Source organism: Stegodyphus dumicola, chromosome 1 (genome assembly GCF_044657685.1).
Source record: "Stegodyphus dumicola isolate Sdum_Otavi_A_Nest chromosome 1, ASM4465768v1".
Taxonomy (NCBI): Eukaryota; Metazoa; Arthropoda; class Arachnida; order Araneae; family Eresidae; genus Stegodyphus; species Stegodyphus dumicola.
This window is the reverse complement of record NC_140768.1, coordinates 55,763,954-55,782,200: the sequence shown is the minus strand read 5'-3', so window position 1 is coordinate 55,782,200 and position 18,247 is coordinate 55,763,954. Positions and strand designations below refer to the sequence as shown.

Below are 18,247 nucleotides of genomic sequence, written 5' to 3'. Positions count from 1 at the left end.
AATTAGATGTGCCCTATTTAAGACCGGAAGTTATTTCTTTTTACAGGGAAAAAAAAAAAAAAATCCGCTTTATCTATCTTTTCTTCGATTTTCTTTCGCAATATTCTTTGACCTTCCAATAAGTTCCTTTCAGAATATTACTTTCTTCCCAACAAGTGAAATTTCACGTTTCATACCTGTATATGGGTTTTCAATTATTGCGTACATAACTTTGAAATGCTTTTAAGCGAATTAATATCAAAATTACAAATTCATCTTAGTAGATTTAACAGCATCGTTAGTTACATAATACCGTAATCTATCTTATTAAATAGCGAAGAAGCGGTATATATTCGTAGAACTATAGTCCTCGCATTTTTGGAAAATGGCTGCACTTAGAGCAACCAAATTTTGAACGCACATATATCTTCATTTCAACATGTGTATCTCACAGACCATATTTTTAATTCGAATTAATTTTACTTAAATTTCATATTTTATGTAAATTTAATAAATTTTTGACTAACAAAATCAGTTTTTTCAAAGCAATATCTCACCATTGCTCGAAATAAAATATTTATCTTCCTTTCGCGAGCCAATTTGTTGCCGATCAGGAAAGTGTATAAAGGTCTTCCAAATTTCATCACCAAACTCTTCAGTTTAAAACCAATGTATTTTCAAACTCAGAAATAAAATATTTTCATCCTTCATGCCGTAACCAGAATTTTTGCCGATGTTGTATGTTAAAAATTGGAATATATTCAAGACAGCCAAATTTAATATACAGCTTTTTCAATATTTAAAATAACATTACGATTTAAAAAAGCTGTTTTTTTCTGCTGCAGCTATGGTAGAGATCCTGAACGTAGTTAGGACTGCAGATTTATAGCATTATTTTAAAACATTGAATTGCTTTTGGCTTTCCAAATGGATTATAGCTTTCATTTGTTAGTTCCCGCCACCATGTTCAAGGACAATTACTCTAAACAAAGAGAATTTGAATGCTTAATAATCAGATATTATTTAAAACCTAATAACAAACAAAATCAAATACATATATATCATTAAAATGTTATATCGATTATATTTTCTCGATTTTTTTTTATTCAGCGTAGAACAGATTCAAGCAATGAAATGGTTTTACTTAAACTGACATATTTCACGCTAATTTGTTATAGGAAACCAGAAAGGCCAAAAAAAAAGTTACCCTCTTTATTTTAATGAGTATCCTCAGTGACTTCCTTATTATAATAACGAGCATTTCCGTACAATGAAGACCTTCGACGGGACGGGAAATAAAATATATATTCTCGTAAGTATATGTTGTATCTATAAATGTACTATATCCAATTTAATAGTAAGAAAAGTAAAATTAATAAAATTGAAACAAAATTTGTTCACTCTGAACCTCGTGCTTCTTTAACCCTTTATATTTATGAATTATATGCTTCCATTTAAATGAAATTACAGTTAGAGCTTTATTTTCTTGACACATAGCTTGGGAAATTAATGCACTTTCATACATTTGTATTCACTGCCCGTATAAACTGCTACTTATAGCTGCCTGAGAAGTTCTGAGGAGGTTAAATAATGTTCTTTTCCGTTAAATCGCACATTACTTTGTTTTTTTGTTTCACTTTATATGCTACTATATATGACAGTAATAACCACAACATTTCTGTCCGATCGCTGTAGTTGACTAACTTTGCTGCAAAGTAATTCATTCAAGAATATATTGCGGGAAATAACAGTAATTCATGTAGAGATCAAATTAGCTGATCAACACAACTGAACAACTGACTGCCAAACAAATTTACGAAATTTTAACTTGGCATTTAGTGATTTAATAATGCGTACTTGGATTCAGTTCATAATAACAGTCATTTAAACAGAGCTCCATCATTATGATCTTCCTTAAAACATTATAAAGTTGTATTCCGTCTCTACTAATATGTATCTAAATTATAGCTTCCAGTTGTTTATGCAATCGTTTTTAAAAGAAATGTTTCTAAAAAATGTAGTTCTGAAGTCATGATTCTTGGCTCATTTTCAACAATTTCTGTTTCAGTGAATCTTGGAAGTGGAAGAAATTTTATTTACTGTTATGACTTAAACCTGCACTGAAACATTTCCCCACTTGCGTTTAAATTCAGTCAATAGAAACGCAGTTTAAATGAAACTTTTGAACGTTATCGATCATTTTGCATCATTAAGTCTTCAAGGTAAGTAACAATGCACCGTTCTTATTGTCAAAACCACAACAATAAATGCTACATTTGTTTATGAATTCATGATTAATGATTACTGATTTATGTAATTCCACATTCTTTAACCGTTTTAATATAATCTATTATAGGAATTTAATTCATTGCTCTAGCATTAAATGTTTTATCATACTCATTACCATAAAGAAGATGTAAACCTGTAAAGTTAATTATTTTAACAATATTAATGATCAATGATCAAGTATTTTGATCAATAATCGTAGCCAAATGAATTCTGTCTCAAATTTCGTATCTCTTTGTATTCTTGTGAATTTGAGAGCCTCTTTCTGTATGTAGTTTGAGAAGTTTAAGTTCATATGTAAACACTGTAGTTAATATTATAAAAAAGGAACTTGTGTATGTGTTTTGTACCAGTCTATGTTTACGTAAAGTGAAATAATTCTTATGGCAGGAATTGTTCGATTTTCGATTCGATGAAAGGAGGGGATTAATTTTGTTGTTTAACAGAAGATAGGGTCTCGAGCATCGGAGCTAAAAAGATTTAGTGTACAAAAATATTAGGAAAAAAGTGCTTTAAAAAGTGCAGAAGAAGTTTTCCTTTTAGACGTTTTCGTAGATTTATTTTCCTGTGTTGTTATGAATAATTAACTGGAAAAATTCAGAATATTCTTAAAGGCTAACGAACGCTAAACTTCTATGACATGAAATAAAATCAGTTGGCAATATTCGAAGTCAAATCTTCTTTAATGTATAATTATCCTAAGCTTATACTCTCTATTAATGAGCAGTTTCTAAATTCTCGAAACTTCGAAGTATACATTCCGATTAAGCGGACGATTACAATAACTGTCCCCTAAGACATAGGAGCAAAACCTCTGTTTCAGGACCTGGGTAGCAGGGCGCATGGCCCTATCCCATGTAGAATAAATTAACATTCTTAATTATTACAAAGGGAACGTAAAGGATATATAAGATGCACAAGCTGACAGAGATGTTAATTTAAAATATAGTTTCAATTCGCAGACCTGAAATGCCAATTCGAGCTGATGCGTTAGCTGGAAATAGAATAAAATGACACAGGCAGTTAAGGCTAAGGTAATTTGCACTCATGTCCATAAATTAAGGATAATTCGGAGTCACGCGAAAATTGAACTCTAAAATAAATATATCACCTGTAAAATCACTACACACATCTTCAAGAATCATATGCAAATTTCAGGAAGTAACCAGATGACACCGATGGTACGTCACAATGACAGAGTGTAAGAGAGTGATATATAAGGAATACAGGCAAAGAAGTAAAATTGTTCGCAGGCGCTTTATAGGCATTTCAGTGCAATAACCGAATAGTTATGACACAAAGGACGCGTTTGGATGATTTTATTATCGGCGGTCTGGAATGTGGGCGTACCCAACTGGAAGTATCAGACGAACTTGGAATTGCCTAGAGTGTCATCTCCAGTCTTTGGCAACGATTTCAAGATGATGGTAATGTGAGTAGACGTTACAGCACAGGTCGCCCCAGAGTTACAACGCCGAATGAGAACCAGTATTTGGCAGTTACTGCCAAAAGAAACAGGCGGAGCACAGCCTCAGACCTGTCTCATCAGCTCTCTTCAGCCACTGGTACGACAATTTTAAGACAGACCGTGTACAGACGCTTAGGGCAGATTGGTCTATATGCTCGTAGACCTGTCAGATGCGTTCCACTTATTGCAACTCACTGTCGCCTGCGGTTAGCCTGGAGTAGAGAGCATGCATTGTGGACATCGCAACAGTGGGCTTGTGTGATGTTTTCCTACGAGTCCAGGCTTAGCTTGCACTCTGATTCTCGCCGGACTTTCATGTGGAGAGCTCCAGGTACCCGTTACCACCAAGAAAATATCACTGAACGACACCGTTACGGTAGTACAGGAGTGCTCGTTTGGGGTGGGATTATTCTGGGTTTCAGAACTGACCTGCATGTTCAAATTGGAACCATGACAAGCCAGATCTATCGGGACGTCATTCTGGAACAACATGTACGTTTGTTTCGGGGCGCCATGGGCGCACAATTTGTGTTTATAGATGACAACGCCCGTCCTCACAGTGCAAACATCGTAAGCGAATGCCTTCAGTCGGGGTATATCACCCGTATGGACTGGCCAGCATTCTCACCGGACTTGAATCCAGTAGAGCACGTGTGAGACATGCTTGGCCGACGAGTTGCAGCCCATCAACCTCCTCCTACATGTCTACCGGAACTTCGGAGAGCATTGCTTTTTGAGTGGGGTAATATCTCCCAAGATCAGATCGATAATTTGATACTCAGCATGCCTATGCGTTGTATGGACTGTATTGCATCGTCTGGGAGACATACAATGTATTAACAATCATACCAAGCATGTAATATTGGTTTTTTGTAAATAGTTTTTTTTTTGTAATTTGCTCCAGATAGAAAAAATCGCTAATTTTTTCAATAATATCAAACATATAGCATTTGTTTTGCTCTTTAATTTTTGTTTAATGAATAAGCTTTACAAATAAGTCAAATTTGTTTTGCTTCTAACTCTTCCTTTGCCTGATTTTGCATTATCCTTAATTTATGGACATGAGTGTACATAAATAAGGATGAGATGAGGAGCAAGCAGAATAAATGAGATATACAAACAAGTAACATATACAGGTACATGAGTAGAGCTGTGCAAACAATACATTTTTACATTATATGTTTGTTGTGAACAGCCTTTGGTCTGTTACTAATAGCTAAATCGTTATAATTGTACGAACAGATTTTAATAACTGGATTATTAATAGACTCCTGCCTCTCGTGGAATTTTTTGCGAGAGAGAATTAGTGTATTTTAAGTTGAACGACATTCACTTCCTAAAAACATTGGTCCGCTTTGCACTAAAAAAAGAAGTGTTCAACTAGATATTATTGCAGTCCCATGAAATTTCAGCGTTCTACGGCTAACGTTTTTGTGCATATGTATGTACAGACAAAAATCCCTTATGAATCCATTTTAAATCCGTTTTGGAAAAAGAGATCCTTTATCCTGTGCGTACGTACAGACGTCACGGTCAAAAACTCGTCCAAATGGATTTCGGAATGATCAAAATACACATTTCCATTAATATGATACGCGATATTTTTCGCGATTATAATATTTCCTTTATTTCGTATAAGAAAGTAAAAATGGCTAGCTCGGAATGCCTGTGAATAGCAAATACATGATGAAATTCTCGTTATAATTCATATTAAGAAAGAACTCTGCATAAATTTTAATTAAATTTTACTAGTATTTACTAATTTAAAAGTTAATAATAACTGCCTAAACAATTTCGATCACTTTTCATGTCAATCAACATATGTTGTCAGCGTTCGAGAACAACTTATTGACAACAAAGATGGAAACTTAAACTGATTGCTACAGCAAAAGTCTACACAAAAGATGCCAAATATTGAAAAATTGATAACATGTGTTTGTAACAGCTGCGAAGAAAGCATTACTGCCTAAATCTGGGGGGGGGGGGCGTAGTCTATTCAATTGAAGCACCAGTGTCATTAAAAAGGTGCTCGTTGTCATCAATATGTCCGGTGCAAGATATTAAAACTGAATTTTCTACTTACTGATATGATTGGAAATTTTTAAGTTTTAACTTCATTATTCAGTTGGTTAGAGTAACAAATGCCCCTAATAAAGGCAGAGAAGAAAGTAGTTTATAAATATTCGTCTTCAGTGATGCAGCCATTAAAGCCACTCACGAAAATAAATTTGCGATAAAATCTTCACATTGTTTAAATATTTTATCACTTTGTTAAAGTATTTTCTAGAAATTAAATGGAAATTTGTTATAGTTCCAGACCTCTATAACATGTGATGCAATGTATGTACATATTTAATGTATCGGACAGCAAGATATTTATGATTTACTGGATGAATGGGTACTATTCGGTTTCGAGGGCCGTAAAAAATCGCCAAACTATTGTTGATGCCAGTGCTGCCAAAAGTAATTGCGGCAACCCTAACGCAAGAAAGGAAGTATAATAGTAAATAACTATCTAAATATTGATGTTTTAATTTAGATGAAAGATTAATTTCATATAATATTTCGCTACCGATTTATCGCTACATTTCGTTGGTTGTTCAAACATAATTTTCTATAATGAATGCCTTTTCTGTGAAAACATTTTCGGTAAAGTGCAGAATCGCCCGCTTATTTCTTTGCCGCTTTTTACAAGGGTAAAAATAAATTGGAATTTTGTCAATTTTCTTTTACTTTTTAAGTGACAATAAGTCGATGTGTACATAGATAAAGTCAAGGGTGTGCGCGGTGCCATTTTTGTACAATTCTGGGATTTTTTTAAGTGGAAATAAGTCGATGTGTACATGGATACCGAGTATGTGCAATTCTTAAAAACGCGTCAAGCAGTGGGTGATTCTACACTTTACCCAAAATTCTATCGCAGACTTTTCATCATAGGCAATTCCCAAATTGTTAAATTCATAGGATATCAAAAAAGGAATTAAAAATTAAACTAGTATTTCAATGGCGTCTTAAGAAATATAGAACTATATAAACTTACGCAATCTGAAATCAGCGCGTACGCGAGATTTGGCACGCTTTAAATGGGCGTGTTTGCTAGACTTGGCGCTTTCGCGCATACATTTTCGCTGCAATTATTTTATGGCCCTCGAAACCGAATAGTACCGATGAATGTATTGTAACAGCTGTTTGCTGAAATGTTTCCTTAAAATGGAGTATGTTATACCAAGTACATAATTTTAGTCTTCGGTTTTAAGTCAAAATATTCGAACTGTATAGAATGATATGCTAAATAAAAGAATTTCCTTATTCAGAGTTATAAAAATGTAAACAATGTGCTTTACTTGTTAATACTGTAACGTACGTACGGGATCGTAATGCACACAGAACCGATGATAGTTTGATAAAATTTATTTTCCCAAAAGAAATATTTGACAGTTCTGGAACTTCTCACATAAGCATTCGCACAGCTCTTCCCCAAATTAGTCGCCAAAATCGTTGCCAGCTTGGCCGGTTTGGGGATATAGACACTTACCATAATATAAAATAGACCTGCACTTGTAACCTAATTTTTCCGTAAGGGCTATTATGTTATATTATACAAGCGGAAATTAAATTTTTTACACTGAAATAATTTACATACATGCAAAATTCGTAACAAAATAAATTCCATTTTATCATAATTTGAGAAATAAAGCGTCAGGTTTTTTTTACATTTGCATAATTTAATCAAGCCTTTCTTAGTCCCTTAGAAAACATCAGCCGATAAATAACCTTTCACGATTAGATGTTGTTAGTAAGAATTCAAAATTATGCCTGCTCAAGAAAAATTCAAATTTTTACTATGCATTTCTGTTATTAGATTGGTTGGATTAATTAATGCAAAGTACTCACGAGCGCCTGCCAAGGAAGGGAGGCCTTGACGGAGGATTATTTAAGAGAACTTAGCTCATATTCACACAACACATAGGGAAAGAACACGAAACGCCCATGCAATCAAATAAATCGAAACTGGATCTAACTACCAATGTTTAACGATCTTATTCGCTCGGCCACCAATTCCGCGGTTTTTTGCGGATTTGCGGTGTTATTATAACATAGCGGATGCAATGTACTAAAATAAATAATTCGAAAATTAAAGTATATCTTAAGCTTTATACGGGTACTCGGATATCTATGCAATGAAATAATTTTTAAAAATTGCTTGTTCGTGTCATTATTAAAGAATGTTTTTATAATTTGTAAATATTATTGTTCTCATATCCTGCGAAATACGCATACCCATTTAATATATAAAAATTTTTTTTCTGAATTTTTTATTCAAATTCAATTTCAATATAATTTTGCAATTCACATAGCATTAATTATTTATAAGCAAAAAAACATTCATTAAATTTAAATTAGTGTTCAGAAGGAACCTGGTATGTTGAAGACATGCTGCTGTAGCATTAATTCTGAAAATAAATTAAACTACTCCTCTGTAATGTCATAAAAAGGAACTGCAAAGTTCACCAAACTCAAAAAAAAAAAAAAAAAAAAAAAAAAAAAAAAAAAAAAAAAAAAGATATTTTCTTTGAATTAAAATATACGGAAGGTATCACATAAATAAACATGGGCTTTTATTGTCAAAAATGCCACTTACATTAGCAATTAAGACAACACACATCATGAACGTAATCTAAATGTATAAATTATTCATTCCAAACTTTATTTTTTTCTGCCTGATGACTAGATATTAAATAGATACCTTGATAATGTATAATTGCGAAAGATCTATTAGCTGTTCTGTCTCATAAATTAATGGTAAAGCATTCAACAAAAAAAAAAATGAACACTCATTTCTTTATAAAGTAATTTTTTGTTATAGGCATTCTAAATTTAAAGGAATGAATTAAATAATATTTATTTCTTTGTTTTGAAAAATTAAAAACGCTTTGTTAATTAAACAAACATTTTTGATAAACAAGGAAAACAACAAATTAATAAAATATTACCATTATACACTTTTTTCTTTCATGAGGAAATCGGGCGTTTTATCCAATGATATTTCATTCATTAATTGCAACAAAACATTACAGTTAAACATGAAACAACCCCTACTTTACACACAAATATAGTCTTATCTGGAGATTATTGCTTTAGAGCACGGTGTCTTAAACATTTTGGTTCGGGTCCCCATAATATCTACGAAAATTTTGTGGAACCCCATAAGTACTGCGCAAATCCGATACACGCATGAGTGAAACTATCAGTTTCTTCATTTGTACTGTAATATAGTATTGCAGTTTTAGGTCATTAACTTTAGTTTTAAAAGTAAAACGAATGTTTCTCTTATAAAAAAAAAACTGAGTCGAAAACGTTTTCGTTTTTCCTTTGTCTGTATAGTGTATCTTTATCTATTTTCAGATACATTCTGTAAAAATATTTGTTAAATATAAAACTATTATAATAAGTTTATAAGGTATTTCTCCCGCCTTCTTAGCAGACCTTCGTCAGCACGCTGGACGCGTATTCCAAGGTCCGTGGTTCGATTCCCGGCGAAGGCGTTGCTCATTTTTCATCTCTCCTGCTTCCACAAAATACTTAATGACTCTACAAGTTAAAGAAATATCAAAATTGCTAAAAGTTTTGGCGAACCCCAACTGCAGTTTAAATTTTAAGTTTAAGAAACTCTGCTTTAGACAATCTGAGTATCCGGGATGCTCTATATCAATTTTTAATTATGGCCTCAGAAATATTTTTCACTTTTGTCATTTTAGGAGGTGATTCTTATTAAAGAGATAATAGCCGGAGATATTTAACGGTATATTTCTGAAATATAAACTTCTTTGCGGACTGTTCATTGGTATTCTTTAAAATGATTTCTATAGGAAACCGACATTCTGCAAAAAAAAATATGCTTTGGAAAATATTTATTCACTTCCGTCCATATATTTACAAAATAAATCTTTGTGCTTATATAAGTATCTTACATGAGCACATTCTAACAGATGATCAAGCTGCTAATTAAAATTTAATTAGTGTTTGCGAAACTTCAAGCGAACTGTTTTGTTTAATCGTTAGTATTTCAACGATGACACAACTAAACAAGTCTTAGTGAAAGGTAAAATATGCTGTTTTGCAATTCCTTATCCCCCCCTCTAGCAAACTGAATGCGTATCTAAGATTCCCTTTTGATCTATATGTACTTACTAGGTTAAATATAACGTAATTTTCCTCAAAAGGTCCTAAACAATAATTTTATTAAACTACAAGTAGCGTAATTTTTACAGATACAGATAATACCTGGAACGCAGTTGCCGATGTTCGTATATTATCAGGGACGGAAATATTATTTTCCACTGTGTTGAATTAGAGGCCGTGGTCTTGTTTTTGCGGTTACCTACATTTCTAATGATTTTGTTCTCTGACGGCCAATGGAATAAGTCTATGTAAAGGAAGAAGGCAGAGATGACATACCGCCTAATGGCACGCATTCAGGAACGTCTCGGTAAGAGATATAACGCACGTTTCCATGAATGTGTGTGGGGTGTCCATCTAATGAAAGTAGTTAGTAGTAGAATGACGGTTTCGTGTGATTCAGTGTGAAGTAAACTGTATTTATATCAAGCAAAGAACGTAGTTTATTGTGTCAATTTATAGCATCCTGCTTCCACGAAATCGCTTGCTCTATCTCTCATGATTTCCATTATTTTCAGAAAATGAAACCTCGTTTATTTTTAAGTTGCTTTTTTCAAATGTTCATAACTTTTGTTTTTAAAGGAAAGTAGCAATTTATCGTATTATCAAAATGCCTACGCCAGTATGTTTTCCACGAAATTTCAGAAAATATAAGCATTGTTAATTAGTTTTCTTATTTGTTCAAAGTTGATTATATTCAGACTTTTTTATAAAATCAGCTGATACGTACGCCATAAAGAAAGTCTAAGGTTCTTTAAAATACAAATACTTGATATTGTTTTATCTGAGACAAATTTAATATACTAATATCTATTGTTAATATAAGAAGCGCATTTTTTGAGAACTTGAAATATACACTCACGTTTGTGAAAATTGCAACACCATGAAGGACTTACGCGAGTGAGCTGAAATTTTCAGGAAATGCAAAGTAGCGCATGATATGCAAATGATTAGAATTGCAAATCCGTAGCGCATGCGTATGCTGAGCAGCGCCCTCTGAACGGCTGATGGATCCGAATAAATAGACGGCTGTAGCGAGGCGTGTATGGTTATCGGTGGTTATCTGCTAGTGGTAAACGTTAACTCAATCTGTACTTATGCCTCGTCGACGAAAGAGAGCGAGATTTGAACAACTTACAGAGTTTGAACGAGGGAGAATCATCGGCCTTCGTGAAGCTGGATTGTCGTATCGTGCAGTAGCCTCTCGTGTGCAGCGTAACAACAGCACAGTGATGCGCGTTTGGAAGCAGTGGACGGACGAGTGTCGGACAACTCGGAAATCCGGGAGTGGACCCCGAAATGTGACGTCAGCTCGCGATGATAGACACCTGGTCCGCATGGCGCGGACGGACCGTACAGCTTCCTCTAGACAATTGGCAGCACTGTGGTCAATAGCTACAGGTGTTTCATTGTGTGCTTCATCAATTCGTAGACGTCTGCTGCAGTGTGGACTGCGCGCACGGACTCCTTTATACAGGATCCCCCTAACGCACGACCATCGCCGCCTGCGGCTACAATGGGCCAATCAGCATAGAGACTGGCGTGCTGATTGGCAGCATGTCGTGTTTTCTGACGAATCCCGCTTTAATTTGTGGTACCATGATGGCCGCATTCGTGTCAGACGCTATGCCGGTGAACGCCACCTTCCGGAGTGCATTATCGAACGCCACAGTGGACGAACACCCGGAGTTATGGTCTGGGGCGCCATAGCATATCATAGACGATCTCAATTGCTACGAATTGTGGGCAATCTGAACAGCAACCGGTATATCCGTGAAGTTCTACAGCCCGAAGCTGTTCCCTTCCTTCAAAGCTTGCCAGGCGCTGTATTTCAACAGGACAATGCCCGCCCTCATACTGCTCGGATTGTTAAATCCTTCTTTGCAGCGCAGCAGGTACAGCTTCTTCCTTGGCCTGCGTGTTCCCCGGATATGTCGCCAATTGAACATGTGTGGGATGTCATTGGTCGGCGTCTTGCTCGTGATCCTCGTCCTGTTGCGTCTGCAGACGAAGTTTGGGTACGCGTACAAACGATATGGAATGCTCTTCCTCAGTCAGACATTCAAACTTTGTTTGACTCCATGCCACGTCGTGTAGCAGCACTTATTGCGCCACACAAAATACTGATTCTGATCTCTTGTTCTTGTTTGTTTGCTTTGAACATTTAATCATTTATTTGTACCACTACCACTCAACTGTGTATTAAATTGCATTCAATTATGACGATTCCTTCTTGGTGTTGCAATTTTCACAAACGTGAGTGTATATTGCTAAAAGCTCTGAAAATTATAATAGTTATTCCATATCGTTTAGCTCAAATATATGTAATTTTGAATGAAAAATATTATTCTCGCATTCATTAAAAAAAGTTTCATCAGCCAAAAAACCTGCCCGTTTCATCAGCAAATAAAGAAGTGATATGTTTAGCCTGTGATTTTCTTCGGTATAGAATGATAGTCACATAATTGGAATATCTTAAAACATATTCTAACTGTTATCTATTTGGTGGTTTATTATGACAACTATCGGCAAAACTCAGGCTAACAAATTCCAGGACAAACTGGTCTGATATTTACAGTGTATATACACATGTCATCAGGTGTAGTCACCTCATGCTTCTTATTAAGAATTGTAGTTGTCGAAATTTTGGGAGTTCAGCATCACTTTATGTTTTGATGCTTAGTGAAGCAACTATGGTGTGGTGAATTCAAATCATGTTTTCTATTAATTTCAGACAGAGGCACATCTCCAGCAATGCTGCATATTGTGGAAGTAATTTCTCCCACTGTCTTGACATCTTGACAGGAAAATTATACCTAAAAATAGTGAAACCTTTACAAAGCTCTGAGCTGGAATTGACACCATACACAAATAACAGCCAAGCAGTTATCGTTTGGCTTCTTTGACACTTCAAGTTGTTCTTTGACTCAACAACACTACTGAGGCAAATTGTATAAAGACGGCCTACAGAAGGAGGCATTTATACATACAAAAAGAATTATGTCTGTGCCTCTTATCTATCCTCTCAGGGCAATCCACATTTCACAGCGCAATGAGCAGCATTTTTTAGTTATAATACCAATGAGTTTTTTGTAACAGTCTCTCATTTATAAGGATACAACGTACAAGTTGACTCGTGATGAGATTTTCCTTCAAATGTTTAGAATAGCGTTCCTTTACGCCAAAGGAAAAGTCCATTATTGTAGAGTTTAGCTTAGTCTGAGATAGTATCATTTTGAATGATCATAAAAAGTTAGAATTCATCGACGAAATGTGATCGAATAAAGCTATGTCGATGAAATCTTTGTATAATCATGGCTGCTGTTGAGGCTTTTCAACTTGCTGTAAGATATACTTCATTTCCATTTTCTCAACACTACTGCACACCAAGTTCATCCAGATCTGCTCGACGTCACTAATATATTACAAATGAATTGAATATTTAAGTTTTTGCAGTCAGCCAAAGGCCTGGCAGAGATCCATTAGAGCAAATTAGCCCTCATTTTTAATCCCCCAACAATTATAACATGTTCCTGCTTGGAAAATGAGATATATTTGCCCTGAATATTTTCAGAGCGTTTTTAGGCTCGCTCGTAGCTGATAATGGAATATTACGAACATCATTAATCACATACTTATCCTCATATAATTATATTTAGATTTCTGCGAACGGGCTTAGTCGCGTAAATTTTTCATATGTAACGTGACTGTATTCGAATTTCCTATACAAGATCTTCTAAGAAAATATCCCTTTCTTTAAGCAATTGCCTCTTACGTGTTTTCTCTTAGTAAGTTAACCAATAAATCAATTACTGCGTTAACACAATTAAATCTATCTATCTAATTCAGAAGTCAAACAACAAAAGTCAGCGTTATATTTACAAAATTTTCACAGGACTAGTTTCGATGGTTTTACCGAACCACCATCCTCAGCTGCAAAACCGCAAATGAACAAGATAGGAAATAGTGATTAGATAAGATAAGAAAGCCTGGACAAGAATAAGCAAGTGGCTCCATCTGTTGGTGAAACCAGAACTAAAACATAATTTCTTTAAAGGCCGAAGGCAAAGTTGGATTGGAATTAGGATCGTTAACTAGAACAGAAAGATTTTTAATGAATGTGAAATGCCTCTAGAAAATCCAGTTCTCCAATGGAAGAAGTTTTTTGAATAATTTGGCAGCAGAAAAATTGAAAGTGTGATTTTCGGACCAACAATGTTGAGCAACAGAAGACTTCTGTGTTTCCTTTTTTCTAACATATGCCTCATGTTCCTTGACGCGAAATTTTAAGGCTTAGTTTGGCCAATGTAAATTAAACCACACTGGCAAGGAATCCTCTAAATACCCCAGGAATTCATATCCGGAATGGGGTCCTTGAGTATGGAACTCGGAATTTTATTGATGGGAGAATAAACAACCCGAAAGTTAAATTTCTGCAAAATATGTGCAACTTTATAGCTAATTCATGGAAAGAAGGGAATAGCAACAGAATTTTTATAATCTCCTAAAACAAGAGTGTGTTGAGATGAGAATTTTTTAACTGCTTGATTAATAATGTTGGGTGAAAAGCCCCTGTCAATAGCTATTGCTTTTAAATAATTTAGTTCTTCATCAAGGGCTAGTTTGGTGGAGCAAACTTGAAGAGCACGGAAAACATAGGAATAAAATGAAGCTAACTTTTGTTTAGTCGTATGACATGATTTAAAGTGTGGTTGAAGGCAAACTGATGAAGGTTTACGGTAAACCGTAGTACTGAAGTTGGATGTATTACGTGTGACCAGAATGTCGAGAAACGGAAGAGAATTGCAAGTCTCAAAAGTGAACTGAATAGCAGGATCAATAGAATTCATTGTTGAAAGAACTTTATTTAAATCATCTTTATTACCTTCAAACAGGGTAAAAGTATCGTCAACGTAGCGGAACCATGCCGGGAAGTTTAAAGTTTCAAATAATTTTGATTCATAATAATGCATGTAGATATCAGCCAGGATGGGACTGAGGGGGCTTCCCATGGCTAATCCCTCAATTTGCTTGTAACATTTATTTTGGAAAACAAAATGTGTTTCTTTCGAACAAAATGTGTCCCATCCTGGCTGATATCTACATGCATTATTACGAATCAAAATTATTTGAAACTTTAAACTTCCCGGCATGGTTCCGCTACGTTGAAGATACTTTTACCCTGTTTGAAGGTAATAAAGATGATTTAAATAAAGTTCTTTCAACAATGAATTCTATTGATCCTGCTATTCAGTTCACTTTTGAGACTTGCAATTCTCTTCCGTTTCTCGACATTCTGGTCACACGTAATACATCCAACTTCAGTACTACGGTTTACCGTAAACCTTCATCAGTTTGCCTTCAACCACACTTTAAATCATGTCATACGACTAAACAAAAGTTAGCTTCATTTTATTCCTATGTTTTCCGTCCTCTTCAAGTTTGCTCCTCTAAACTAGCCCTTGATGAAGAACTAAATCATTTAAAAGCAATAGCTATTGACAGGGGCTTTTCACCCAACATTATTAATCAAGCAGTTAAAAAATTCTCATCTCAACACACTAAAAGGCACACTCTTGTTTTAGGAGATTCACTGCCCTTGAACAAAAGTCTTGGTCTAGAACGGAGAATGCAGTTAACCGTCATAAAACACCCTTGCAGTTAAATTCGAAAAACTTCTTTTACAGTCTTCCAATTCAAGTAGTTCAAAAAAGCTTCCCATTGTAAACATCAAGCCAATAGTTAATATTTCTAATGTTAGTCTTTCAGAAGAACAAGAGAGAATTCTAAAATATAATTTTAACTTCTCACAAACCTGTAAACCCTCGATTCCAAAGATTTTGGAACACACACACACACACAAACAAACAAACAAACAAAAAAAAAAAAAAAAAAAGAAAAAGAAAAAAAAAAAAATTCTCATCTCAACACACTAAAAGGCACACTCTTGTTTTAAGAGTTTATAAAAATTCTGTTGTCATTCCCTTCTTTCCATCATTTAGCTATAAAGTTGCACATATTTTGCAGAAATTTAACTTTCGGGTTGTTTATTCTCCCATCAATCAAATTCCGAGTTCCATACTCAAGGACCCCATTCCGGATATGAATTCCTGGGGTATTTAGAGGATTCCTTGCCAGTGTGGTTTAATTTACATTGGCCAAACTAAGCCTTAAAATTTCGCGTCAAGGAACATGAGGCATATGTTAGAAAAAAGGAAACACAGAAGTCTTCTGTTGCTCAACATTGTTGGTCCGAAAATCACACTTTCAATTTTTCTGCTGCCAAAATTATTCAAAAAATTCTTCCATTGGAGAACTGGATTTTCTAGAGGCATTTCACATTCATTAAAAATCTTTCTGTTCTAGTTAACGATCCTAATTCCAATCCAACTTTGCCTTCGGCCTTTAAAGAAATTATGTTTTAGTTCTGGTTTCACCAACAGATGGAGCCGCTTGCTTATTCTTGTCCACGCTTTCTTATCTTATCTAATCACTATTTCCTATCTTGTTCATTTGCGGTTTTGCAGCTGAGGATGGTGGTTCGGTAAAACCATCGAAACTAGTCCTGTGAAAATTTTGTAAATATAACGCTGATTTTTGTTATTTCACTTCTGAATTACTATTTATTCGGCGTGTTATTGTGTCTATCTATCTGTCAAATTCTAATTTTAACTTTTAAAAACTGAGCTATTTAAAAAGAAACGTGTACTTTATGTAATTTAAAATCTTTATTTTTCAACTATATAATAATACGTTTGGAATAATTTAAAAATTATAATTAATAATTTATAATGTGTGGAAATCCATGATAATAAAATATTTAGAACATTATTATGATTGATGCTTTTTGAAACATATCTCAGTAGATTATATTTGGATATCTGTAGGCGAATGAAACTTCTGTTAGCCAAATACTGAATTTAAATATTTTCTAGAATTCTGGAAAAACATTTTGAGAGTAATTTATAGAAATGTATTAGTTATAGAAATTTTCACTATTATTGAAATTAATGAGAAAATGTTTCCTATCGCAGCACATTACGTTAAAATAAAGAGAATAATCACTGTAATCTTAGTAAATAAGAAAATACTGTAAGCAGGTATAATGATTTTCTTTGTGCAAAAAGAGTAAAAATTCTTGAACAGAAACTCTTAAAACAGAAAGTTCTTGCAAATCGAGGAGGTGTAAGATTATCCACATTAATTCCTTATTTTTAAGGTGCCTCACTCACAGTGTAACGCAATGAGTAATTTAAAATAAGTTTACAAAATAATCCCTTCATGATTTTTTGCAATAAATGATATTAAATGTCATTGTGCCATTAGATTCTAATTCTAAATTCCATGTAACTCGACTGCAAGGTTCCAAACTTCTTCCTTATTCTGCATACTGCTCTTTACTTCAAAAAATGAAATCTAATGTTAGTCAAAAATTCTACATTAATACTATAATAAGATATATGTTGCAGTTCTTTCTGTATTATTGTTGTTCAACTTTTCGCAAACGGATTTGTGCTTTTAAATAACATTTTGACACGTTCAATAAATATCAAATAAAGATTTATGCAGAACGATACATGTTGCAGCTGTTTGCATGTTATTTCTGCTTAATTGTGTTCAAAAGCTTTTAACGATTAACGCAAACGGTTGTGCGCTTTTAAATAATATTTTGACACTATTTTATTTACACCTCTTCCGCTCATATAACAAATTCAAAAATATATACCTTGAATGCTAATATTAAGGTAATTTTTTAGTCGTGTTTTTATTTCATTTAGCGTTATGGATTTCCTCTTACATTGCCTCGCAAACAAAATATTTGTATGATTTTTCATCAATCTGTATTTTAGTAAAGCTTGGTTCGTATAATTAATAACCTGCATAATTTTTTACTTTTTACACACGCATTTCTTATTATTAAAAATTTATTTTATTATTACTTGACATATTATGGGCATGTAAGCGAAGATATTTCTTACTTTTTATCAGTTTCGGATATTTTACACTAGAAGAAAACAAATTTGTGCTAGTCTTTTTAAAGTTAAATACAATCTTGTGTTAAACTTTAGTTAATTTTACAGTTGACATGTATCGCTGACATTTGACGCATGACTGACATTTCCTTTCCTAACATAGATGGCGATATGTTCGATCTATCGTAGAGTTATAATTTTTGTTTTTGCCCATTAATTCTGAAATCTACGCCATCAATTAATTTATTTATTATTTTATTTTTATCTTTTTATTATTATTACAGTATATATGTTTTTAGCCCAAAGGAGCGTTACCTCAGAAGGGCTATTAATTTCCTTTTAGAATTTTGCATCGATTCAC

The 18,247-nt window shown here is 34.0% G+C and overlaps 1 protein-coding gene and 1 long non-coding RNA gene across 7 annotated transcripts in view; one reads left to right on the top strand and one right to left on the bottom strand.

Moving 5' to 3' along the window:
- LOC118192724 (uncharacterized) overlaps positions 1–18,247 on the bottom strand; it is a 323,131-nt gene that overhangs the window by 268,027 nt on the left and 36,857 nt on the right. The gene's annotated exons all lie outside the window — the stretch shown is intronic.
- LOC118202882 (uncharacterized) overlaps positions 2,054–18,247 on the top strand; it is a 236,379-nt gene continuing 220,185 nt past the window's right edge. Inside the window, exon 1 of the long non-coding RNA XR_015040654.1 lies at positions 2,054–2,201. This is a non-coding gene — a long non-coding RNA (uncharacterized LOC118202882). The remainder of the gene's footprint in view (positions 2,202–18,247) is intronic.